This window comes from Anguilla anguilla, chromosome 17 (assembly GCF_013347855.1).
Source record: "Anguilla anguilla isolate fAngAng1 chromosome 17, fAngAng1.pri, whole genome shotgun sequence".
Classification (NCBI taxonomy): domain Eukaryota; kingdom Metazoa; phylum Chordata; class Actinopteri; order Anguilliformes; family Anguillidae; genus Anguilla; species Anguilla anguilla.
The window spans coordinates 14175782-14201891 of record NC_049217.1 but is presented as its reverse complement, the minus strand read 5'-3'; the positions used below and the strand labels follow the sequence as shown (position 1 = coordinate 14201891).

Sequence of the window (26110 nt, the reverse complement as noted above, 5' to 3'; positions counted from 1 at the left end):
GAGGGGCCGAGAGCGGCTGCTCCCAGCGACCGGGTGACGGGGGGTCGGCCGCGGCAGCGGCTCCGAGCCCCGCGGGTTTAGAGGAGGCACAGCCCCTCGTCCCTCCGCGAGGATTTCCGACGCCAGCGCGGGTTTCACACCCTCTGCGGCTCCCTCCCCCAGTCCGTTTCAAACGCTTCCATTTCTCGTGCTGCGTCGCTGACACTCCTATATTCCCCCTCTCGCTCTGTCTTTGCTTCTGATACCTTGCCTCCCTCCCTCAAATCTTTCCTGCCTAAATTGTCATGCTCCCCCCACACCCTCCTCCTGGGTGTGGTGTCGCCCAGTTTTTTAAATTTTATTTTCTTTTAAAAATAAATATTGGTTGCCCAAAGTGAGGCTGTACATGCCCAGTTCCCACCCTAATTTGAAATGTAGCTGAGTTCATGCGCAATTAGGCTGAGTAAAGTCATCAGTGTTTCTCATAGCGTAGCGTCATCGGCCTCAGTATTATCATACCGCAGCCGACGGCCAGGCGTGCACAGACTGGAGTCGGAGGTCGACATTTCACACGCTGCTTTGGCATGCGGTCCACGGGCGCCCATCGATCGGCGGTGGTCGCTAGAGAGCGATGAAATGCGGACACCTGACCAACTAGCCCTAGCCCTCCCGTACCCTAAACGAGCCATATCAGCAATTACATGTCGCCCTATGGAGCTACTAGCCACAGTCGGCACCGGATTCGATCCGCGTCCATGGGGCTCGTCTATTTATCACAGCATGTAGCCTTAGCCGAATGAGCCACTCAGCACGCCCCCCCCCCCCGAGAATTCATGTATGTCGAATCATTGGGCATGGGTACAAGGTGCCTCTGCGGGCGAATGCAAATGCGTCTGCGTAGCGCAGTCCAGTTGGAGTGGGGCGAAACAACTGGGCCGTAATGAAAGCCGTTTCCCATGGGAGCGGCGGTCGTTCGGCTGGTTGAACTTCCCAATTGCCTATGAGAGCGAGCCCGGGCTGGGGACGGGGGGGGGGGGGGGGCATGGGGGACGGGGGGTGGAGCGTGCCCCGTCTGCTACTCGCTCAGTTAGCGCTCGCCGCTAACTACCGCGGAGAGAGAGAGCGCGCCGAGGGAGGCGACCGGCGACGCCGCGGGCTCCCCGGACGGACCGCCCTCCCTCGCGTCATCGATCGTACTGTACGCCCCGCGGGGCCGCCGACGCCACTTCCCCCCGAGCGCGATTTAGCGCCAGAGCGCCAGACAGCTGGGAGGCAATGCAAACTAATTATTTTTTTATCTGACCTGGGCCCTTTCCGATAAATAGGATAGGTCACTGTGCTGCTGCCTTGTGAGCCGCATACATTTGTTTTCCCGGACAAAAGCTTTTTTTTAAAAAAGAAAATAAATAACTTTTTCAGGTCTACTGACTTGCCTGTGCGCCAAGTAAAGGCTCAAACCGCCATCGTTTTCTTCCCCCCGTAGATCACGTCCAATGTGACCCCCTTTCCGTCTGAGTTAATACAAGTCACAGCTACTTCAAATCCGGTCGCGGGCTTTTGTAATTTACGCTGCGGATCGTGAGGAAATTGCAGAGAAAATGACTCTCGTCCTGCAATAAGAGATGCAGATTAAAAAAAGGACTCGTGCTGGTCCACTGTTTCGAATGGACTGTCGTATCACAATGCCAGGCGGAAAATTTATTACCGTTCGTATAAAAGACCCCCACGTGCAGTCCCAGTACAGTCGCATGTCTTCAATTGATCCAGAAGTTGACCTTTTGCTACTTTCCTCCCCCTGTAGTAATTGCCATCAATTTTGTGTTGGAGGCTTAAAATAAATGGCAGGTTGAATAGCTATAAAATATGTGACAAAGTACCTTCAGGAGAATGAGAACGCCATGGTTTAATTTGTTTTAAATTACCGAATGACAATGGCTCAGCTGATATGCAGCCCATTAAAATGCAACTGCATGCTTGCTTTAATCCGCTTGCTATTGCTTCAGAAGAATAAGCCTCATTGGATCACTCATACGGCATGAATTGTGATTATGCGCAGTGCTTTCGCGGGTAAAGAAATTGAGCTGAACTGCATTGGGTTAGTGTGGGTACAGGCGAAATGTTTATTTGAAAGGCAATTTAAAAAGTGGTTTCAACGTTAAAGACATAATCAAGCATCACCATTTTGCCAGTTCAAATTTAAACGACATGCAGGTACGCCATTGTGCAGTTTACAGGTGGATTTTAAGACTGGCTTCAATCAACATGTTTTTCCTACATTTGGCTCCTATGGCTCAGTTGGCTGCCTTATAAACTGTGCCTCCAGTGTCTCCATATCATAGGAAACATTTAATATGCATCTGACCAGCAAGGGGCATAGCCAGCCAGTTCCAATGTGCATAAAACTCTTAAAATGATCATGTCCATAGCATAGCAGAAAAGCATAACATAGTATTTCATTTTGCAACTTTTTTTATTCTTGAAAAATTACTAAAAATTTAATTTCAAGACGTGTTTATCTTCACAAGCAGTTTGACCTCAGCAACTGCAAAAAACAAATTGTTAAATGAACATGCTTCTGTCAATGTTAAGGGCAAATTTCTTGTGAAATCAAGGCCTAAATCCACAAAAATAATCTATTTACGGTTTGTGTTAGGCTGTGACTATGCCAAGCAAGTTTAAATCGGTTTCTGAGCAATAGGGCTTTTGAAACCTTTGCAAATCTCTCTCTGCTTCCAAAACCCCTTAAACCATTTGATGGCTCCTGTTGAAGATTTAAGACCCCATCGCCAGTCAAAATGACATTGAGAAAAGAAACATTTGAAGAGTTGGGATTTATTATACCAAAATGGCAAGGTATAAAAGAAAGCAGAATGAAACTGTAGAAACCTAACATGGGGGAACAGTATTTGCACCCCTCCTGATTTCCTCTATTATTGCATATTTTTCACACTGAAGAGTTTCATCTCTTTAGACAAAAAGTAATATAAGACAAAAGTTACTAAATTCCCCTATCACCCATAGTAACTGAAAAAACTAACTGCCCCTTTAAACGTAATGACTGGTTGCATCACCTTCAGCAGCAATAACTGCATTAAATGTGGAGATAAAGGTTTTTACAGGGGTTTGGTTGAGTCCCACAGCCTTAGAAATAGCTTTGGAATACTTTCCAGACTGATATATTTCAAAAATTGTTTTTCTTATCTCTTCTAGAATTTTCTTTGATCATGGCATAGTGTGCTTGTAGAAAGTTTGCAGTGACTGCTTCAATATGATGGTTAATTTCAATATAAGGTTCAGATTCAACAGGGCTGGCTGCAATTAAGTCTGGCTTAACTAAATTTGGTTAATTAGTTGACTGAGTAACTAAGGGGCTAATAACTTTTTTACATGGGCGATATGCTAGTTAGATAAATTTTATCATGAAATAAATGAAATAATATATATATTTTTTTGTTAAACGTGTTTTGTGTTTATTCAGTTACCCTTTGTCTAATATTACATCTTGTTTAAAGATCTGTAACAATTCAGTGTGACAAATATGTAATAATAGATAAAATCAGGAAGGAGGCAGATCCATTTTCACAGCACTATATGTTGAAAAGTGCAGTGGAAGACAAAACATTTCATTAAAGGAATTAAGTCAAGATCAGCTCGTATGGCAGGTTCGTATGAGATGGGTGTTTGTTTGTGTGTTTCCTTTTTTCCTTTTCAAGAGCTACAACCATCAGATTGCGGTTGTTTTTGAAACAGAAAAGAACAGCCTGGCTCCTTAGAAAAACACCTGGCTTAATTCTGTAAGTCTGGGAAGAGCTATGGTTTTGATTGTGACAAAAAAAAGAAGAAAAAAAAATTACAGAATTAATGTAGTTGAAATGTTGCTGTAAAGCAGCCGAAGTTTTGCCCTCAAACAATCCGAAGACATCTCGAAGCATCTGTTTTCTCATGCATTTCTCTAAATCATTGATTCATTTAGAGTCATTACGTGATTAAAAAGCTTGCCTCGTCAATGGAACGGAGACCAGATCATTAATTGCCTTTTGTTCTGCGGGGGGAGGGAAAAAAAAGAGCAAGACGGGATGAACTAAGCCCTGCAGGTTTTAATGCAATTTTCCGGACCATCAGTCCTCAGCTCATTCCTCCTGAGTGTGAGCCCCATACCGCTCCCGGCAGTGGGTGTGTGTGAGCCGACATGTCTCCCAGCGTTGGCTCAGCACCAGGACCGGGCAAGCATTTTGTCTCTCCCTCTGCTCGTTGCTGATCTAAGCCGCAAGAGCATACAAAACAGTTTGTCCTAATGAAAGTTCTTGACTATTATGAAATAAAGGCTGCAGTCAACTTCAAAACAATTGTAAATACATGTTTCCGTAATGAGTGAAGAGCTGTTTGAGTGGCTGTTTTGTCTTTTACTCTGGATTCGGCGTGTTGAATCGCACTGACTGCGGCAGCTGTCTGCGAACTCTCCAAAGCTTGGTACCTTGCTCACAGCCAAATTTCTGTGAATGAAAGTTTTGAAACCGTCTCATTGGCCTATGGCCTTCTGATCTGAATTGGTCTTGACAGGTACAAAAAGCAAGCAGCACTCTATGTTTAATTTGAATGTTGGATCCAGTTTATTCTTGGGATTTTAAGAAGATATAATTTGTAGAGTGGGTTACAGCTTAAAGATAGACGGAACTTTAACAATACTCTGGACTACACTTCCCATCAGCCCCTGTACAATACACGTATTTTCTCACCTGGGACTGCGAACAAAGTCTTTATCTGGATCTGCAAATCTTTGTTTTTGTGAAACAATTCAACATTTGGCTGAACTGAGAAACCCTCTGGGCACAAGGTGATGAGAGGTATTGCTATATGTTCTACTATTTATACTGTTCAGTATAAATGCCATTTTCCATAGGCATTAAAGGGCCTTCGTAACAGCTGTGTCCATCACTAAGTGGGTCCCCAAAATAAGAATGCCACCAGTTTACCACTAGTAAGGCCCTAATAAGGAAGATCAACCAAAGTAGCTGGAAGCCCTGAAAAAGGATGGTCTGTCTTTACTAATGATCCTTCTAAAAACAGCAGGTTGATCAAACAGGAGTAGCTTCCTTATCGGCTGTAAAGTTTACAGTAATTGGGCTCTGACTGACTTAGGAAAGCAGTTTAGCGGCATTTTCATTTCTCCCACGAGACCGCAAATTGAATCCTCCGTGCCGTGCTCCCAAGCATCGCCATGGCAGCACGGCCAGGCACGCTAAAAATGTAATCGCAACGGACATCTTTATATCGCGCACTAACTCCAGTCAAAGCCTGTCGTCCGGTACCTGGAATGTGAGCTTGTCAGAATTATGCGTCTTCTTACATTTATATGACTGGATATTTTACAGCAGCAATTCCATCCATCCATCCATTCCTAATCTATACCCGCTTAGCCTGATGAGGGTCATGGAGGGTGCTACAGCCTGTCCCAGCATGCATTGCACGGGAGGCAGGAATACGGCCTGGACAGGCCACCAATCTTTTTCAATGCACACACACACCATTCACTCACACACTCATACCTATTTGCAATTTAGAGCCTCCAATTTGCCTACCTGAGCTCCACACAGAAAATTTGAGGCAACAGTGCTACCCACTGCACTAAAATACCGCCCCACACCAGCAATTCAGGTTAAGTATCTTAAGCAGTGGGTCACCTGGGAATCACACTCACAGAGTTGTAAGCTAGTTCCCAAAACATTATGCCACTGTACATTGTCAGGGATTCATTTATTCTGACTGAGATAGAGCCATCGTCCCATGGCTTTATCTTATGATTAAATTCCAGACGTACCATTTGTCCTATTGAGGACAATAATTTGAAAATGAGTGTATAAAAATAGTGCGGTACCACATGTAGAACGTGCACACATTGAATTATGCAAAAATGACCTTGGCAGGATAGAGTCCTGTGAAAAAATCCCATGAACTGCACTAAAGGTCATCGGAAGACTGAGACCATGGGTGACAACTAAGGACAATGAGGTGACCGTGGTGTGTTCACAGTCAATCTGTGCGGTTTAAATATAGACTGTTTTTGCTTTTTCACACTTTAGGATTAATACGCTTTCCGCAATGCGGATCTGTGGGCAGTAGGCCAATCTACCACAGGGCTATTAGCAGAATGCTGTACATCTCTTTTACTGCCAAATGCCAAACATAAAACGGCTGCCAGACTTTAGTGTGACTTTGCTGGGAACTGGCCCAACAGACTACCGTCTTCACAAGTTTTTATTTTTTTTGTTTTTTTTTAAGTCAAACTTGTTGAATACTATTGTTAGTTGTTTGCCTGCTCGTGAAAATACTCGTTGGATCAGTTTGAAGTTGAAGTCTACCAGGATGTATTTATTCTTCGCAACTTTTGCCTGTACTTTAGCTCTGAATACCATTTCCTGCCCGCTTGTACATTTCACACCTGTATCAATGGTTCACAGAGTGGCGTGATAACTATGTACAGGTAGAAGCTGGAGTACACTTTTTTCTGTGATTATTTTATATTTAAAGATTTTAGATTTAAAATTATATTTCCATTATCTGTTCTTTGATGATTGTCTTGCCTAATGTTCATTTTTCTGTCTGTTTTGTTTTTTGTTACTTGGTAGTATTGTAAATGAGAGGCTGGCCCTCAATGCTTCTCTGAGGTTTAAATATAGTATGGTAATCTTGTTAATGCCACTGGCAGTGTTTTGGCAGTATTAAACACTTGTGATAAGTCTGAAGTGTCTGAAAGGTTCATTTGGTTTCAGAGACAATGTTAGTTACCATCAACCATCCCCTAAGTCTCTATTTAGAGTTGATTTGAAAAAAGAAAAAAGTTCAAATATGCCATGCCTTACCTTATTTTTCTTAGCACACACCCTCAAGAGCAACTTACACAGCTTACAGTATAACTTCATAGTATCACTTTCTATGAATGGTCCTTCATACGAGCTATAAGCCTAAATTATTCCGTCAATAACCACAAATAGGCATACAGCATGTGACAGAAATGCCACTCCCTGTATCAGCTGTGTCATAACATACCATATGTCTGCTTCTAAGGTTATTGTCATATGCCTTTATGAATGTCTTCATAGTGTTTAATAAGCCTCTACCTGCATCTGGTGAAGGACCTTCCATAGAAAGCATTTCCGAATATTCATTTAAATATTATTCATTTATGCAATCAGATATTGGGTTAAGTGCATCGCTCAGGGGTTTACTGACAGTGCAGGCTGAGTTTGAGCCCGTGACCTTTGGGTGCCGCGTCACAAATCATTCCCCAGAACCAATGAATTTTACGAATCTATAATTCACACATGGGGGGAAGGGTTCCCTAACATTAATCTAAGGGAAAAAAAATGTGAAGGGTATTGATAAAGCCATTTGGTATAATCCTGTGCACCATGCAGCAAGAAGAGGAACGCTGAAGCCAGACCATGTTAAGGGACTGTTATATTTTACATAATAGATCCTCAGCGCATATCTCGGTTAAGTATTCCTCTGCTCAATACAAGGGTTTCATGGGGAGGGAATTATGATTACACACATGCGTTGTGTGGACTTTTCTTATTCATCCATCAGCTTCTTCACAGTGGAGTGAAGTCTGTGCTCGTGAAAAAGATGTGCGGTTCAGGGATTTGCACCTAAAGAATTGCCCCCATTTCATTTTCATGACTGACAGAGCGTCCTCCTCCATCTGTACATCAGTGAAAATGATACAATCCAATTTGTTCCCCTCTGTGCAGTCAGCAGTGCTGAATTTAGGGTTGCAGTCCATCTTGAAAGACATCTGTGAGTGTATACTGCGTTTGGCAACCTTTACCATAGAGCATTCATTTAGACCATCACATGAACCCGAGTCTACTGATCCATTATATAAAATGAGTATGATTAACTCTGTGTCCCAACGATCTTTTCTCCTCACAAAGCTTTCGCCTAACCTCATAACTATGGGTGTGTTCCACAAACTGCTTTAAGGTGCAGTATAGGCAATTTTTCAATCTAACTGCATTATTCCAATGTGTTTGCAACATATTTGCATTTCTAAGTCACATTTAAGGTCACAGCCAGCTTGTAGTGACTGATTAATTAATCTTTCGAATATCGTCACGTCAGGAATATTAATTTGTTGATCTAATTTCATGGGTTATTTACCTTTCTCTGTCAGTGTCCGTGTTGATGCCTTACTAAATACGAAAACATAGAAACAAAAAGAGTTGGAAAAACAGGTTGATATGACTGGTTGCACCTAGAAAAATCATTAGCAAAGTGTTATGCCAAACAGGCTTTTCTAGGGCTTACTGGGGAAAAAAACCCTAGCACCTTGCACTTTTATAATTCAGTGGACAGTACCACTCACTTTCTCCATCAGTTTCAGGCAAAAGTAAGGGGAAAAAAATGAGAAAAATATCTTTAGATCATGTCAACAACCAATTCTTAACATATTCATTGAAGCATAAATCATATGACAAATATCTATATTCCATCACCACTACTTTGGCTCAGTAAACAAAGCATGCACTATATAAAGTCGAAAATGTGTTCCCCCTTATTCTGCCCAAAACAAATCCGTCATTCATAATTTGGTTATGAAGTAAAGGCACATGAAGGAGCAGCAGTGTTTATATTGCAACAGCGGTGATGTGATTTGTATGTTTTATATATACATATAATCCTGCTCTTCTGTTTTAAGTGGTTTTCAGTTTAGTTTCCCAGCTTTTTTTGGGAAGACCTGAATCCTGATCTGAGAGCATGGTTGCTGGACAGGATGTACTAAAGCCAGGGGGTCTCAAACTCCAGTCCTGGAGGGCTGCAGTCACTGCTGGTTTTTGTGATTTCAATCAGCAGCCAATTTAGACCTTAGAAACCAGGTGTGCAGACTATTTATCCAATCAATTATGCAAATTAATCACTTGAATGCAGGATATATAAAAACCAAAACCGACACAATGGCCCTCTGGGATCTGTGTTTGAGACCCCTGGTTTAAATGGCATTAATGCTGGGTTCGGCTTCTGCTCAGACTTGACTTTCCTGTAAGAATTTGAGGTGGAGGAGTAGGCAGACCTGGCTATTAATGTAGAATGAGTTTGGTTATGCTGTGTGCTTTATCTTAATTTTGGAGAGTTTGACAGAGAGATTGCATAAGATTTTGACACTGTGAATAGCTGCTGCACTTGATAATCAATCTTGCGTGCAATATTCAGTGAAGTGTTTTAACTTTTTTTTCTAAAATCTTCTGTTTTAAAAATCAACTCGGAGCACATTTAGTCCCTATTGACCTCATAAACTCTCTAAGTTAATTTAACGCAGAGAACTTTGCTGGGCATGTTCAGTGAGGCCTGCCGTTTCTTATTCTTCTCATGTTCAGATTCAAAGGGCATAAATCTTTAATGATTTTTATTTTTCTGACCTACCGAGGCCAAGCTACAGTAAATGAGACTGACCTCGCCCTCGCATTAAAAATGTCTGAATTATAATCAGATGCAGAAGACAATTCCATATACATGTTTTCCACTATTGTGTAAAACAAAATGTTATTAACATATGGTAATGTACAACATTATGGCAGTACAATTAAATGGAATTATGTAAATGTAACAATTAACCAATTACATGCTGAACATATTTGTTTTTTTTTTGTTTTTCAATAAACACAACACTAATGAAGTCTTACAAAATGCATTGCATAATAAATATTTTACTTTTCATGTGTTTTCTTGTGTAAGTGTAATGTAAAATGTGAAATTGAACAACCTTTGAAGGCTGCTGTATCTGTGAACACAATGTAAGAGGTTAATGAGGCTAACATGTCATATAAATCAACACAAAAGTGAACTACTACATTGTAACAGCATTAATGCTATTGCTACTCTGCCTAAGACAGACTCACAAACAGGAAATGCATAATCAAAACTCTCAAACAATATCTTATTTGTTAAAACACCAAATATAGGGTACTGGGAGAAAATGGTTAGAAGTGAGTACATCGGATTAACTACTGTGGCCTTCTGCAATCATAGAAAATCTTTAAATGATGTCTATACATGAAAGGGGAAGCATGGTGTCTTTCGCAGTCTTACAAGAATGACCTGTCAGAGACATGCTGCAATTTGACAGAGCAATTGAGTATTCTAAATACCATTTCAATAGATTGATTTATCCAAAGGTGATTGACAACCGGTGTACGATGCCTGATTTAAACAAGGAAAAAATAATAATAATAATTAATAAATAAAATCGACCGTATGAGGGAAAAGGAAAACAAACCATTGTAACACCTGCCAGTGAAGGAGGAGACACTACAGAAGAAATGTAATATATTCACATATTCCGAGGGCTTTAATTTCCATGGTTGTCGAGTTAACAAATGAACTATGAACGTGAGAATTGAAAGTGTGGGGGGGGGAGAAGTTTCTTACTTGTGTTGAAGGGAATAGCATGCCAGCTTGCCTTCGGTTTCCGTGGTGAAAAGTCTTAGCTGGGTGCATTCACAGTTCAGAAGTTGTCAGAGGAAGAGGGGAAAAAAAACAAGAATTACTGAAGAACAAATTGGTATAGCCCTATCACAGAGCAAATTCAGACAACCGTAGACTGAAAAACGAGTAATTAAAGGCAAAAAAACGAGACCATATGGGGCGGGGAGTGGTAAGGGTATTTTGGTTTGTGCTAGACAATTCATGCGGCACCGCAGTCAACGTTCAGTCAATGTTTGTCCTTAACAATGACCTGCAAATTTTATTCATAAATGCAGGCGGGTGAGTTAATGCTGGTTATCACCAGACTGTCTTTTACGAGGGAGAGAAAGAATGAACGCCATTTAATCATGGAGTCGTGTGGAGGGAAGGAACGGTGTGATGGAGCGAGTGTGGGGGGGGGAGAAAAATGAGAGTTCCTCTTTTCCATCCGTCATGAACAAGGGGGATTGGGAGCGGCAGGAAATGGGGAGGGTGATTTTTTTTTTTTTTTTTTGGAGGGAGGGAGGGAGGGAGGGGGCAGCACAGCAGAAGACTGAGCAGATGAATGGTGCGCGGGTGGCCCGGTGACGTTGACGTAACCGGTAGTGTTAGGGCAGACGTGCGGGGAATGCTCCGATGAGGAGGACTGGGAGGCACCAGCGAGTCTGACGCTCGGTCGGTATACAGGAACCGGTGCAGTCCAGAGGGTCTCTACGCCTCTTCAAAGTTCCGGCTGCTATAGGAATCGTAACGGTAGCTACGCTTTCCGACGGAGCTCCTCGACGGAACTCGGCCCCCTGCATTTTCATCGCCGGCGCCCAAGCTCCCGGGAGACTCGCTGGCCTGCGAGAGCGGGTCATTTCGAGAGGGCGGGCGGGTTTCCGAGATCGCTTTTCCCCCAATCCTCAGAGGAGGCGGAAATGGCGACTCCTAACGGCCCGGAATTCTCGAACCCGCCGCCGGTGCACGCGTTTGGAAACCCGCCCAGGCGCTTTTCCCGCCGCTGCGCGCCTCTCGTCTGGCGAAGGGCTGCGGGGTCGTCCCCCCGATCACCGGCTTGCCGGATCCACAGCGGCCCTGTCGCTGCGGAGACGGTGACTCATCGCCCTCCTGACCCCTCCCACCAGCTGCAGCTGTTACGCTCCCCCCCCCCCCCCCCCCCCGCCTCCCCCCGTTTCCCGGGGACACCTCAGCCCGTGCCCACGCAGATCTATCCTCGCAGGAGCTCATCCCTTAGCCCTGATTGGCAGCGTCTGCTCGCGCACGTCCAACCGCAGCGAAGCGCTCCTGCCGGCTGTTCTCACGGTGACCGACACACCTGATAAAGAAGCGCTTGATTAATACCTGCTCCAGGCATCGCAGTAATTAAGAGACTAACCTGCTTAACGGAACCACATTTTAATTTTGTTACGCGTTCATTGGAAACTACCAGTGCACACGCAAAGCAGAGGTTTAATAATCTATTTGCTTTTTCCTCTGTTCGTTTAAAGAGCCCTTCGAGTTTTATGCGTTCGGTTATTTCTATTTGTTTTTTTTTTTGTTTTTATTAACTCAAAGCGCTCCGTAAAAAATGAATTAATAAAAATAAAAAAGACATAAACGCTCGTTTTTAAATTGGTGCTTGAGGACAAAACACAGTGCGTTCTGATTCAATACAACCCCGCACGGCCGAGAGAAGAGGAATTTCATTTACATTTGAGCCCCGATCACATACCTACCCACCAGCAGTGATTGCACTCGCAGCACGCATAAACATGCAAGGCCATTGCTGAGAATATAGACTGCTCATTTGACCTTTGCAACCCTAAAGGAAACCGCAGTTTATTGCATAGCCCTAAAGCGAATCGAACTGCCGAAGTAATGTATGGAAACGTTCACAGGATCAATCGGGGTATAGGTGTTCCTTGGCTCACGTGTCAAGGAGCACATCTTTATGTTCACAATATAATTTGCGGCTGAGATCCCCGAACATCCTTCGAAAGATCTGCAACAGGCCTGCGAGGAGATGCATTTGATTAATAATGTCTCCTTGATATAGCCGTTAATGCGGTCTTCAACGTAGCCGACGAACGCGCGCGGATGTGATGTCTTCAGTTATTCCACTTGAGCTGGGTCTAGTGGGCATTGGCGCGGTCTTTGTTCCACCTCCGCCTGAAAGAAAGTGGGTCATCTGGCCTTCGAACGCAGCCGAGTCCCGTGGCTTTCAAGGCGGCCTTGCAGAATGGCGTTCTCATCAGAGACGCGATGTCTCCGGCGGTCGGGCGAAAATGGCGGAGGATTCTACGTCGCGCCTCGATCGCGCACACACGCGACACGTTCTGTATGCACACATATAAAACGTACTGTGCGCGCTCACACAAACACTAACCGTTTATACAAACACACACACACACACACACACACAAGTAAACGCACATGCGTGACTCCAGAATTAACCGCAGGCGACTCAACAAATCCACGCTATCCATGTCATGGGTGTGGGGAGGGGGTGGGGGGTGGGGGTGGAGGTTGGTGGGGGTAGGGGGAAAGGGGGGGGGGGGCAGGATCTTGGGGCCATATCAAAGTTGAGTCTCATTAATATTTGACAGGCGTCAGACCCAGCTCTTATCAGACAGGTCTATCTGACACTTCATCATTCTCTCCCCAACACCCCCCCACACACCTCCACAAAGGAACTACCGGTCAGTCGGATGTCTCCCCCACAAGGATTGATAGACATTCCTCCCTCCTGACCCCCCTCCCCCCGCAGAGTATGTCTGAAAAGTGACAGGCTTTTAAATTGTCTGGCACCGCTCATAAGTAAGCTTGTGTCAACAAGGTGTACAGTAAGTCTATAAGTCTATAAGCACAGCTTCTGTTCTTCACGTATTGACTACTGTGCCTCACAGGAGCATGTCTCCTTAGTCAAGCGCAATGTCAGTTTGGCCAATTGGCGTTCTCCAATCGCATCCGTCAAAATCACATTCCAGCCAATCACCATTAGGCACCGAGCCAACTCTTTTGCGCACCGTCTGAGTTCGATCCGACATAAAAAATATGGACCTTTTATTTCTTCGCGAGAAGATAAAGCAAATGCAAGCAGGGAAGTTTTTGTTCGGTAATTCAAATTGATTTATTTTAATGCTGCGGGGGGACTGGTATTACTCCCCGAATTCAGAAAATGAAATACCCAGACTACAGAAACGCGCGTCAATTTAAGCCCAGCATCCCCCAGCCGATATTCTGCTGACACCATACAGTTGGTCCTGCGGCGAGAAGCCATTTGCAAGTCGTCTACAACCCCCCCACCACCCACCCATCCCCCGCCCCCCCAAACAGCATGCCCATGCAGTTAATGCCCTCCTGACCACAAGCAATCTCGCCTAACAAAAGATAACTCGGCCCAGTCAGCCAGACGTATTTGCAGATGCTGAACTGAAAACAGTCATGGGTTCTGTCCCCGGCTTAAACTGTTTGCAGGCATCTGCTGCTCTTCCCAAGAAATGGCCACTTTGTTAAATTATTCAGTAATTCCCACTATATAAATTGTACAAATTAAATGTGTGAAATGTTCAGTGTTAATTCAGTTATAACAGAGTACGTATGAGCCCAAAAGGGACCGTATGTACTCTGTAAAGGTGGATTTGACACTGTGTATCTCACTGTGTAGGTTAAAAGGAACTGAAAATTTGCAATCCATGTAACGTGAACACATCAATTCACTGCGAGACTACCACATGACCTGTGAGTCTATAAGCGTGACCTGTGTTCTTCATCTATTGGCGACTGCGACTTCCAGGAGCATGTCTCCTTAGTCAAGCACAACTTCAGTTTGGGCGATCAGATGTGGAATTCTATTCCATTTAACACCAGCGTGCTTTGCTTTGAGCAACAGGTGAACACGCTACATATTTATAGATTCTGCAGTTGCTGAAATCCAGCGAAAATGTACAAACTTGCTGACTTCAAAGGAAAATAGGGTTGGCCTTAATTCAACTCATTTTTGTCCTTAACATTGACTCGCAATGAAATTTTGGCAAGTTCATCAGAATTATAAAACTCTTATAAATTGCAAAGCAATGTATCAGTTCAAATCACTTGTAAGTCAAAGATGACGACACATTTTGAAGCAATCACGATCAATGTGTACTGTAAATAGATAAAACTACTTATAGACTATTTGGCGAACAAATTCATACAAGATATTGATAATGGATTTTTGCAATTTGTAGAGTTCCTTATCAATGTACAGCATAGGCAAGGGCTCACATGCAGTTGGAGGCAACGGCAAGCCTTAATTTTTTTTTTTATTAAAGGTTTGATTTCAAGGACATCAGATTGATAAAAATGAATGCACACATGGGAGGCCTATTTCTTCATCGAAACAAACAATTGTCTGGTCCTGGTTCTCTCTTGTAGTACTGAGGAGTGTTTCTTATGAGGCTGAAGAATACACCTCTATTGGTACTCTCCTCAACGAAGGTGTGGAGCGGGAGTTTCGGGGTCAGGGATTCCAGACGGCCAGGCTGTTTGCGTGACGAGAACAAACCAAGGACCACTGAAGTTCATTTGCCACTAGATGGCACTTATCCCTCGTCTGGAGTACCGCAATCCCTCCTCCACCGAGTGAGTCAATGCAGAACGGGTTGGTTCGGCTGTGCGGATGGGTAAAGAAACTCACTATTCAATTTCAAACGGCGGCACTGCCGAGTCACCGTAAAAATAAAGGCCAATTGCTCTCCATTGCAGTATCTGATATTATTAATGGCTGCCCACCAAGCAGACAACCTACATTTGATTGATTTGTCCTTAAAACAGGCGTCCGCATGCTGCACCCATTAAAGATGTTCAGCAACTTGACAAAGTCCACCGCCGCAATGTTTAATTTCAGAATATATAATATGTGCCAGAAAATGCATTGGTTATATACCGTCTGGGGGCCATTTTGTCTGGAACGGAGAAAGAAAAACACGGAGACAAATGCTGGAGCCACCTTTCACCTGCAGCATTAGAGGAGATTATGGAGTGTCTAAATCTGGCCCTTGGGCTTCGTCAGACTTATATTCTTAGTTCTGCCTGCTAGGAAATACACAGGCGTGAACCGTGCACGGCAACCAGGGATTTAATCCCAAATGCGGCGCATTCTAATGAACAGCCAATCAGAATACGGTGAAAACAGGCCCTGATCCCCTTTGCTTGAGCAGTGTAGTACTATTTCAGTCTAATCTCTTACACCTCTACGTGAATACACAAGGCGTAGGTAACGTGACATTACATCCTCATTACAAGACCTCAAAATTGGGAAATTCTGTTTCTTGTCCGCACATGACACGTGCCATACCATGCATTGAGTACCTGTACGCACAACTCATTTTTGATTTTTGTCAAGTGAATGGGAATACGCTTGTAAAATAATGAGAAAACTAATAGTGACAAGTAACAATATTTTCACAGGATGGTGATTTGCTGAAGGAAAAAGTGTTACTTTCTCTCATGTACAGTGCAGTCAAAGTATTTGGACAGTGACACGATTTTAATTGTTTTGGATCTGCATGTCCAATTGAGTTACTTTTGGTCCCTTAAAATGAAAGATCTATGCATAAAATGGGATAGAATTCCTGCATGGTTCACCCAATTTGGACGTAAATACCCTCAAATTAAAGCTGACAGTCCGTACGCTAACCTCATTATTCATTGTTCAATTTCAAATTCAATGTGCTGGAGTACAGAACAAAAAAATAATAATAATTGTGTCACTGCCTAAATACTTATGGACTGCACTGTAGAATGCACCTGAAGGTAATTATCTGTGTTCCACATAATGGCATTGGTCCAGATTTTCTGACACACTTACGAAAAGAACAGAAGAACAAAAAAGAATAATTATCCTTAAAACCATATTGAATAAAATTCATAGTACAACGAGACTATGTTTGACCCATGCAATTTAGAGGAAGATGAGTGAAAATAACATGACACCTATAAAACGAATTTAGAAAGGAAAAAAAAAACAGGGTAACCGGTTAATAATAAAACTGTTGCATCTGCTGGAAAACAGAACACCATTCGACAGTGTTAAGTGTTGCTTCTTCCGATGCACGTTTTCCAGAGGAGCAATCAAGCAGATTTGCTGCTCAGTATTCTCAGAAGAAGAATTTGAGCGAGACGGTGAGAAACAGACGATGGACAAATCCTTTTTTTATATTTTTTTTCTACGCGCCTGTACACTCGGAAGCGTCTCCTTGACTACGGGCTTCGCGACCGTCTTGAGGGTCACCCAAAGCCGGCTCCTTGCCATCGCTCTGCGTTCGAAACCTCGGCGACATAAAAGGGGATGAGACGAGGCGTAAAGACCAACGAGGAGGCCCTTGCGGCCTGTCGGGAGATCACCACCCCCCCCCCCCCACCCCGCCCGCTCCCTTCCCCAATTGGGCCTTGAGCCAGAGCCGCACCGCTATGATTTTTGACTCTGCAGAACGAGCCTGAGAAAGAGCCGCCGTTTGACAAATACGCATCCTCTGCCCGAACCCGCCCCCTCGGTCGCAGACCCAGGCACAACTCCACCTGTGCGAAAATGCGCGACACGCGCAACACCTTCCCCGCCGGCCGCGGGTACGAGCCGCAAAATGGTCTCCCCCTCGATCGATCACGCGGTACGGTACCGCGCCACTAACCCTTTTGACAAATAGACGCGCGCGCGTCCCCCTGCGAGGGCCACAACGAGCCTCATCCGTCTCGCCGCGAGGTCGCGGAGGAAGGAAACGCAATTAAGGAAACGGCCGTTAAACGACCCCGCGCTCCGTTTGAACCATCAGCGCTGCGATAGCCCGGCCCCGGCGTCATTAATAATGCTCGTTGAACAAAGCGGCACGCCTACCCCCCCCTTCCCCCACCCGCCTCCTTCCACCATTTCAGTGCGGTGCGGGACGGGGGGGCCCGCGACGCACTCCCGTAGATTTTCCGTGAGGTCTCTTTATGAACCCGGGGGGTCAGAGAATTGGGGAAACGGGGGTCGGCGCTAATCCGTTCGAAGAGCTCCGCGATTCAATTAATTAACAAGCTCAGATGGAATGAGCGCGAAACCACCCCACCGGGCTTCAAGGACTGATTTGGACCGGCCCCAGCTGCTGTGGATACACCATACAGTACCTGCTCTGAATTCAACGTGGGCTGTAGCTTTCCATGAGCGATTTGAGTGGCGTCTGCATTGAGTCAAATCAAATTAAGAGGAGTCAATTCAGTTAATCGAACAGCGGGGGCTGCTGACTGCCTTTGTCACGCACACGCGTGCTTCACGAGCGGCATAGAAAGGGCTGCTTTTCTACGGGCACAGTCTAGGACCACAGCCCAGTGCAATTCATTTACGTTCGGCAGAGCACTAAAAACAAAACAGCTCCCGGTCATTAAATCTTTGCCGTCACGTGTTTCTCTGTAATCCCCTCCCCCCCCCCAGCCACCACAGACCATGGTGCTGCCCCCCTATAGGGTTGGGCTGAGGAGCCGAAGACGTTAGATAAAGTGGGCATTGCGGTAAGGTTGCGTAGGCGCAGTGCCTTTTAGCAGTATGCAGCACCTTACCGGCCTTCGAATGACAAACCTCGACAGGGGGAAAGCGACTGAGCAAGTCAGAATTAAAAATAATCCCGCACACCGCGATGGCCACACACTGCAGAGGCAGGGCGGTGATAAACAACACATCCAACGCACCTTGGAGAGAGTCCAAGCAAAGCACCAACCTCTCCACTTTCCGTATCAGACGCATTCGACCTGAGGGCTGAAGATTTGATCACACATCCTTCTGAGACCCCGCAGAATAAAAGTATTTATGTCTTTGTTTTTTTTTTGGATGACAAAAACATGTTGTAGTGAAAATATTTTCAAAAATACATATACGTTTGTTATGTTTATTGAATGTCCCTTGCCGTGTACGTTCCAGCACAGTAGAGCATATGGTTTCTGAGATTAAGACCACAGACTCATGTCCCCTACAGGGGACAGAAATCAATTAGCGGGGGTCTTCGGAGGCAGAAAAGGCACGTGCTCCAGATGCGTCAAATCGGTTTCGCTGCTGTGCCTTTTTTTTCTTCTCCTTCTTCTCCTTTCGCTTCTAATCTTCCCTGCTCTCTGCGAGCACGGCGGCTGTATGCTAATAGGAGCTCTGAGCTGAGACGCTGCGCCGTGTTTCTCCTCCGCTGCCGTACAGATAAAAGGGCCGCGCGGCACAGGTGGGCTAATGGTTTCGAGAGAGCCGCCGTGCCTCCTCCAGAAACAGTACATCGTTTCATTTAGGAAGTGCGTCGGGCAGGTTTCCTAGCACACAAATGTGGCAGAGAGCACCTGCCCATTCGGACAGAAGGTTCGAGATTAGCATTAGCAAGCGCTAACGTGCTTCTACCGTCCTATGCCTTCACCGGTTTATTCGGTTAAAAAGGTCAACCAAGATCTCATTTCTCTTTCAGGGGAATGACCTGGGGCCATACTCATAAAAGCTTTCAGAGTCGGAACAGTGATCTCGGGTCAGTTTTCCCTGGTCAAATGCCTAACCTTTTCCATTATGTGCTAAAAGGCTAAACTGATCCCAGATCAGTGTGCTCCTACTCAAAGACGCTTTATGATTATGGACCTTGGTGACAAAAGGAGGGGGGGGGAATTTTGTTGCCAGGGGAACAAATTGGCAGCCTTTGAGCGAGAACGGTGGAATCTGTGCTTACCACAGTGACCTGGGACCCTTAAATATGTTGTGGAAAGACTCCAGCTCTGTGTTGCCAGGAAATGGCTCCACTGAGTCAAAAGGGAAGGCTGCCCCCTGCTGGCCCGCCACTACCATCACCACTTCCAGCAGCATCCCCATCTTGCCAAGGAGCCTCCACCTTGAGTACTAAAACCACGCCCAGCCCCAGTTAATGTCAGCCGCTTGGCCTGAGCAGCACAAAGAGCGCGATGGCTGTGGGTCACAAATAAAACTGACAAATTCCATATTTGAGCCGACGACGCCGGCTCATTACCCAAACCCAAGCCTTATTGTCCGTCCCGTCACACTGGCGCCTCCCTCCTTCCCCGTGACGAATGAACGCGCTCTGACAAATGACAAGCGCGCGGAGCGGAAAATGGGGGAACGCGAGGCCGACGCGACGGACGGGCCCGGAGGCAGCCGAGCGCTGCCGCTCGAGGGTATGAGCGATGGCGGCTGGAAGCGGTTAGCACGCGCGGGACGCCAGAGCCTGAACGAAATGGGCCGGGGGACGGGGACGCCGCCGCCGCTACGCTAGCATGCGCCGGCTTGTGATACGGAGACCGCGACTGCCAATCCCTGTCAGATCTGAGTGCCGCACGCTTGACCTGAATTGCCTGAACACTGAACTGGACAGAGGGATAACAGCATAGAATGAATGGCTCGGTCATTTGTTTCAGTTATACACCCGTGTGAGAGCAAACAACACAAAAGTCTATTCTGTAATACGTAGCCTAATACCTCTGTAATCACACTGAAACTTCAACAGTAGGCAGAGTACAACCAGAGAGTATGCACACATTGTTACACAGCTCTTACACTTGTTAAAAATATGTATTGAAAAACAAGGGCTCTGGCAATTTAGCATACTGCTGGTACAGTTATTCATAAAAGCAGTGTATCTACCACTGAGAGGACATGATACTGTCTACTATATATTTGCAATCATGCCATTTAGCGGACATTATCCAGAGCAACTTACACCACAAATTATTTCAGATACAGCTGAATATTTTACTGAAGCAGTAGCTTTAGCAAAGGCAGTGCCCCACATGGGAATGACTGTAAACTCACTGTAAACTGCAACCTTGAAGTCACTAGGCCAGTTCCCTCAACCATTATGTTACACGTGTGTATGTGACGTGTGTGTGTGTGTGTGCGTGTGTGCGTGTGAAAACAATTTAATAAACGAGTATCTCAGCAACAAAAGTTTTGTATTACATTTCTGTTCCAGTCATTTCAGGTGATGGTTTCTGTGTTTTGAATTCCATTCGTCGGTGTAGGTCATTGAGATGTGAGGGAGGTGTTTGCGCACAGCTACTGCTGTGGAATACCATATAGCTCAGTGCAGTGTTTGTCCTAAGAAGAAGCAGGATGTAAACAAAACTCTGTTTCTCACTTATACAGGATCTAACTCAGCAGAAAAGTTCCAGGCCCCGTGCACTCATTTCAGATGCTGGTCAGTGTTGTCCATTTGCTTGTGGAAGGGGGTAAGGAAGTTAGCTAGCTAGTCCCTATTTCATCATTCTCACACCTTCACCCCCTCGGGCATTGTTCTTCTTCTGTAGATGCCAGAGAAACGTCAAAACAATCAACCCTCCACATCAACTCGCACCCACAACCAAGGAGCTCTGCTGCTGAAGTGAACTCCTCCAGTGCACTCTCCTGTGAGCCAGGCTGTTTAAAACCATAACGGCCACACAGCACTACAGAGGAGATGTGGCACCTTTTGAAAGACAAGTGTTTCACTCACTGATGAGGACTGGTAATCTATTGGCCCCCGGCGAGTCAATGGGAGGAGCTAATGTAGCAGTAACCTGAGGGAAACTGGCCGACTTCAATCCTGTCATATCCTACCACTGGTGGGTCCACTGTTATGGAGTCAAAAACGAAACATAACACACTTCCAACATGAACAAGACAGTCGTGCTCATATCGAGAAGCCTTGCGTTTACGTGCATTTTACTCAGTTTACAAATCTCAAGATGAAGCATCTTGACACAATAAGGACAGAACCCTCATTAGAGCTGTTTCCAGCTTGAGGTGTTATCTGCCGGGCCCCGGTCCCGCCATCTCGCGGCGTTGGCCATATGTCTGTCCACCTGACATCGCGCCGCCGCAGAACACCGCCTCGGGCCTTCATCTGAAGCCTGCCGCGGTCGCACCGCCCAGCGCAGGACAACCAAACGCACACAGATTTAAATCAACCAGACAGAAGCAAATGAGCGGTCAGGGTATAACCACCCACCGAGGAGAGAGAATCACCAAGGACCTCACTATTCAGTATTATCCCGATACTCGGACAAATTCACACAAACACTGGCTCTATATAGCCAATGTGACCACCTAACCATTCCCTACCCAGTCCCTTGGATTGCCTACCCACATTGATCCCCCGTTGCGTCATTGGACAAGAGAATTCGTTTTTAGTTGATGCACTTGGTTTATAAAGGTTTAATAAGAAGTAAAATGAAAAGAAAATGTGTGCTTGTCAGTCATCACCCCTACGAAATGTGATGGAAACGGGCACATGAAGGATTTACACATCAATGGACATGGATATGATTTTCAGTTATTCTTTTTTTTTTTTAAGCCTGGTATTGAAGTCATTTGAGCCACATAAAGAAAATTCTGCACTAACACGAAGCAAGCCATTTCCTGTTGCTAACGCTCAAAATCTAAAATGATCAAATGACCCAGACCTGTCAAGGACTTGACACAAATGACAAATACGCATCGAAGGAGGCACTGATTCTGCTCGTCAAAACTGAAACAGATGAGCAAGCTGTATGGTGACATCATAACGGTTACCATGGATACATCATTTTGAAAACTGCTTTGACGTTTCGGTATGAAGCTGAATGGCTACTGTAAAGGAACAAGAATGGCAGGGCTTTCACTGTATTTTGAATAGGAGCTATAAACACTGGCAAAAATATGCATATTTCACATGGATTATTGTTTCTGGAATTGAAATTTCAATGAAAACAGAGAATGGTATTGGACAGGTAACATAAAATTATATTTGGCCGAGGGTACCGAGACAGATTAAATACGTTAGCTGAAATGTGAATGTAAAAACAATAAGTCTTTCTTATAATGAATACATATTTGAAAAGGCCTCAGGACTTGATGGTAGCAGTGAATTGAACTTTTATGACTTTTAATTGAAGTGACTGACAGACTATATGATATGTATGTATGTATCAAATGCAATGCTTGAATGTTAAGGAAAGCAACCAGTACAAGCATACCTCTGTATAAACCTGTAATTACCCAGTCATTCAAATACAATTGCTCCAAACAAATAAGTGATGCAATTGTTACCGTAGTTATACAGAGAAAGAGCCAGGCTGAATTTCTTACAAATTAATTTAAACTATAAATTAATTCAGGAAAATTGTCTGAAACTCTCCTTCTGACTTCTACAAACTCAACCATGTTTGCGATTCTTTCTTTCAGGAACACAAATATGATCAAATGAATGGTTTTCAAAAAACTCCATTTTAAAAGGAGTGTCCTGTCTGTACTCATTACCAGTGTTTGTGACAGCACACAAAGTGCAGAAATGTAAATCAGTTCAATTATTAGTATGACCTCCTATATCCTAATAGTGACTCTGTCCGTTACCAGTAATAGAGTAGTGGAAGACTATGCATACACAGTGTGAGAAAATGCATCTGGCTTACCTCTGTTGTTCAGATTAAACTCTCCAACAGAAATGCATATCTTTGCTTTTTTGCCAGCGGCACTTGTTCCATTTTCACTTTTTCCTCTGTGTTCCCTAGACAAAAGTAAAAAAAAAAGTATGTAGAATAAACAATAGTTAGCTTCTGAAACTGAACTGACTGCAAAGAGTTTGTTTCCAGTCACATGTTTTTCAAAAGCTACAGCCATTTTTGAGAAAAATGGAGCTAGGGAATTGTTTTCAGGAATCCGCTAGCGTTTATTTTCTCGCGGTAATGCCTTTTTCTTTCAAACAGTTCTAAAAACAACCAGACGTCAATTCTAATTGCACGCCTGACTTAATATGGATTCACATTCAAGGATACCTGATGCTGGATTCTATTCAGACATAACAAACACACATTTGTTCTTTATTCTTGTATGTTGATTTTGAAAAAAGGAATTGAAATGAAAATAAAACAATGTGCAGCATTGCACACGTAACGTTTGATATTTTCTCAAGCCAACAATAGAAATTGCACTGAGCTGACTGAAGCATATAAATAAACCTTTAAACCCGAAATAAATCTGAAATAAACCATCATGAAACAGTGCAGATAGCAGCCAGAATCATCAAATTGTTTTGATTGGTTAGATATCCCATAACATGTTGAACAACAGTGACCCCTCTGGTCAGGCTGTCTGCCTGCACCACCTGCCTAAGGTGCTTCTCCCTCTTATGAAATCTTGACAACTGTTATATTCGTTATTGATTATATTCATTGTATCCTTCAAACACTATGCCAAGATCATATTCCAAATACTGTACATTTCCCCCCCTAAAATATGGAGAGATATCGCCATGAACTTGGTCACAAGAATCATATGATATGAGATCAGTCTCATATCTGAGAAAAGTGGCCAGCCAGCCTTCTGCATTCCTCTCTCTGTGGGTTGCATTACCATAATTACTTTCTCACAGGACTAATTGGATGTGAATGCAACTCCATAAACTCCAGTTAACCGAACTAGCTAATTAATATCTGCTTCCTGCATCCCTGCAAAGCTCTGTTTGAGATCGGCAGACAGGTCCTGCTAATTAAGGTAACAAGGATTCCTGATGGCCTCCCTGTGTGTGTGTGTATACCCAACTACGGCTTGTGTGCTGAAGTGAAAGCTACATTCCCAACTGACAAAAAATGTTTCCACAACATTGGCAAACATTCTGGTTAAATTTCATTTGGCTGTGAGGTAATGTTATGATGGCGTGGCCTCAGAACATATAAATTGTCAGGCCTGGGCGGGGTGGGGGGAGGGGGTGGTGTGGATAAATAAACTATTCTCCAGGCAGGTCCCATAAAAATCTACAGGCAGCATTCCCTGGCTGTTATAATTTGGTCATGAAGAAACATCATGCTGAGAACATGCCAGATATGAAGTACTGAAGTGAGTGAAGTGTTCTGCATTGTTACCATTCCCGACCATCATGGATACAACATGCACTTTTATTGTTTCTTTGTTTCCCCATTGGTTAAATTATCACAATGTAATTTAGCCCATTTTTGTACTAATTAATTAAGTCTATATTTCCAGGCTTGTATTGAACTAACAGACATATAAAACACATTTTTAAATTTTTGAATTCCTACTATCATAGGAATGACCCCAGAAAATCTTGGAATTTCATTTTGGAAGCGAATGCAGTCCAGTTGAGATGACCTGTTATCATCATTTACGATTCCATTTCACTCTGTGTCTTTAAGAGTACGATGCGTTCTGCATTGCTTCTATTGCACTCTATGAAGTCTAGTTAGCGTTGCCATTTCAGGTGGAGCGCAAGCGATCAATCGACTGATTGATATTTGCGGTCCCGATGCTGTGTCATGCGCGCGCCGCATCAAAAACCAAGGAATGGAATATGACAAAGGCCATCCTGAAAGCCCAGTTTCGCTTCCCACAGAAATGGAGAATGCCCGGAGGAATTTTAATGAAGCGAGGGGGACTGCGGATAATGTCGTTTAATTAGACGCCATTTGCATTTCGGTGAAAGAGGTGATAGTTAAAGGGCCTTCGGCAGCTGCTGCCCAGAGAAAGCATGTGAAAACCTCAAAATGTGGGAGGAAATAAGGAGAGAGGAGAAGTTTGGAGTTTTTCGGGGCTCCATCTTTTAATTATTCATCATAATGACGCCATTTAGCTCCTCAATAACCCATTTTATAGTGTTGAACGGGCACTGGAACCAGAGAGTCCTTGGCAATGGGATGGCTGCAGCTGCATCGTGGCACCTTCGAGAGAGGGTGTAAAGTCTTCCAAACAGGGCCGAGGGGGGAGGGTGGAAGGGGGGGCGGGGGGAATTAGCGGACATCAAGAAGCCGTCACGTGGGTCCATTTAAATGCTTTTTCAATGCTGGTGCTTTGTGGCTAATCTCCAGGACAAGCAAAAAATCCAAATAACAATTTAATGGAATGAAAACTGATCTTGGACGGTTCAAAGGAGGCTTAGCCCAGTCAGTTCTGTGAGGATGAAGAGGGAAAGTGATGACTGCCCTTCAAAAAATTTGGCTGTGGAAGGGAACCGCCCCTCTCGGCCTCGCCCATTGGACGTGTCGGTTTGGCGAGCCTGTACCCTTAAAGCGTCGCGGGGGAGAGGTGATCCAGGTGGACACGCTACAGACCTATAGAAAGAACTGCCTGTGTTCCGGCCGTTTGTTAGCTCTGGGGGGGGGGGGGGCGGGGGGGGGGGGGGGGGGGGGGTCGGTCTGGAGGCGGGCTTTGCATCGAGTCTGATTGGCTGACTCTGGCCTCTGGTTTTGCCAGTGAAATGAGCAGGCTGGCACACGTGCACATTTGAACAGAAATAGCCTGCTTCTTTGTATATCGATGCAGCGTGTGCATGCAGTTTCAACCCTTTGATTTGCATGATCAAAATGACAAAGGCGGGTCTGTTGGGATGAGTCTTTTCTTATTTGCAAATGCTTTATTCTCTTGTTTCAAGTATATATATATATGTCAGAGAGATTTATTTAGATGAATTTCTTTCTGTTAGAGAGATTTATATGGATAAATTAGCAAATGCCAGTTTCTTCCCTGTGCTGTTTTCAACTGAGTTGATGTGTTGCTTTACAAAAACTAAACTGAGGAAAATGTATTGAAAATGCTACCCAAACATTTCTTTTCAGTTGATTTTCTCAACGCAGCTTTGCTCATTGTAACATGCTATCACACGCTGTGGTAAAAACCAGCATAGCAGACCATAAGTCCGTAGGAGATCTCCATTACTCCAACTACTAGTTG

At 44.5% G+C, this 26110-nt stretch overlaps 1 protein-coding gene across 3 annotated transcripts in view; it reads right to left on the bottom strand.

Moving 5' to 3' along the window:
• The window catches only part of LOC118216202 (protein ELFN1-like), a 102622-nt gene that overhangs the window by 21177 nt on the left and 55335 nt on the right, over positions 1-26110 (bottom strand). The window contains exons 2-3 of one of the 3 annotated variants that reach the window (XM_035397276.1): positions 22840-22934; positions 10405-10463 (exon numbers count right to left, since the gene is read on the bottom strand). The gene's annotated coding sequence lies outside the window, so the exon portion shown is untranslated. The remainder of the gene's footprint in view (positions 1-10404; positions 10464-22839; positions 22935-26110) is intronic. The other 2 variants (XM_035397278.1, XM_035397277.1) reach the window with 2 other exon arrangements.